The following is a 1,087-nucleotide window of genomic DNA, read 5'->3' on the forward strand; positions in this document are numbered from 1 at the left end:
CAGACACCACCTATAAAAGTAACTTTGAGTGAAGCAATAAAAAGAGTGAAAAGGGAAGCCCACATCCTGATCACATCTACCTGGAGGCAATCAGAAAACATAAAAAATACCAAAACACATACTCAATTAAGTACTAAGGCCACCGATAAACACTAAACATGTCCAAGAAACATAAGCAGATGATCATGTCAGCACATGTCCAGAAACAAGATATATGTCTGAGATAAATGACTTAACGTAGACCTGGACTAATTCTGGAAAGAGGGCAGGCCTTGGAAATACCTGAGAAGGAATTCAGAAAAATTATTATACAATGTTTCAAAACATGTTACAATGGAGTTGAGAAAAATAAGGAAGAAGTCAGAAAAGTGCTAGAGGAGGAAATAAGAAAGATACAGCATTGGAAACAATTAAAAACCTACAGAGAGAGGTCCAAGGAATCAATAATAGAAAATCAGAAAGAGACAATTCACATAAAGGGCAAAGGAGTAGAATAGAAGAGATGGAAGGCAGAACTAGAAAGATGGAAGACAAATCTCTCAATACCACTAAGATAGAAGAGCAAACAGAAAAAAGGATGAATGAATCTGAAGAAGGTCTAAGAGTCATGTTGGACAACATGAAGAGGAATAACTTAAAAATGATCACCATTCCAGAACAGGAAGAACCACACACATCCACAGAGGAAATAGTTGAAGAACTGCTGGAAGAATTTCACTAGCATCCTGAAAAGTGAAAAGATAAACAATCAAGAAGCTCAACGAACCCCAGGAAGGATAGACCCCAAAAGAAAATCACAGAGACATATCATAATCAAGTTCTCCAAAATCAATGATAATAAGATACTACTAAAAGCAGCTAGGGAAAAGAGAAATGTTACACACAGAAGCAAGCAAGTCAGATTAAGCTCGGATTTCTCAGCAGAAACCATACAGACAAGAAGGCAATAGGGAGACATATATAAAACCCTGAAGAAGAAGAAAAGAAAAAAAAAACTGCCAACCAAGAATCCTTTATCCAACAAAGCTATCAATTAAATATGATGGCATAATCAAAACATTCCAAGATAAACAGAAGCTAAGGGATT

At 36.2% G+C, this 1,087-nt stretch overlaps 1 protein-coding gene across 1 annotated transcript in view; it reads left to right on the forward strand.

Moving 5' to 3' along the window:
• The window catches only part of PIK3CG (phosphatidylinositol-4,5-bisphosphate 3-kinase, catalytic subunit gamma), a 41,960-nt gene that overhangs the window by 6,109 nt on the left and 34,764 nt on the right, over nt 1-1,087 (forward strand). The gene's annotated exons all lie outside the window — the stretch shown is intronic.

Source organism: Chrysochloris asiatica, unplaced genomic scaffold (genome assembly GCF_000296735.1).
Source record: "Chrysochloris asiatica unplaced genomic scaffold, ChrAsi1.0 scaffold00032, whole genome shotgun sequence".
NCBI lineage: Eukaryota > Metazoa > Chordata > Mammalia > Afrosoricida > Chrysochloridae > Chrysochloris > Chrysochloris asiatica.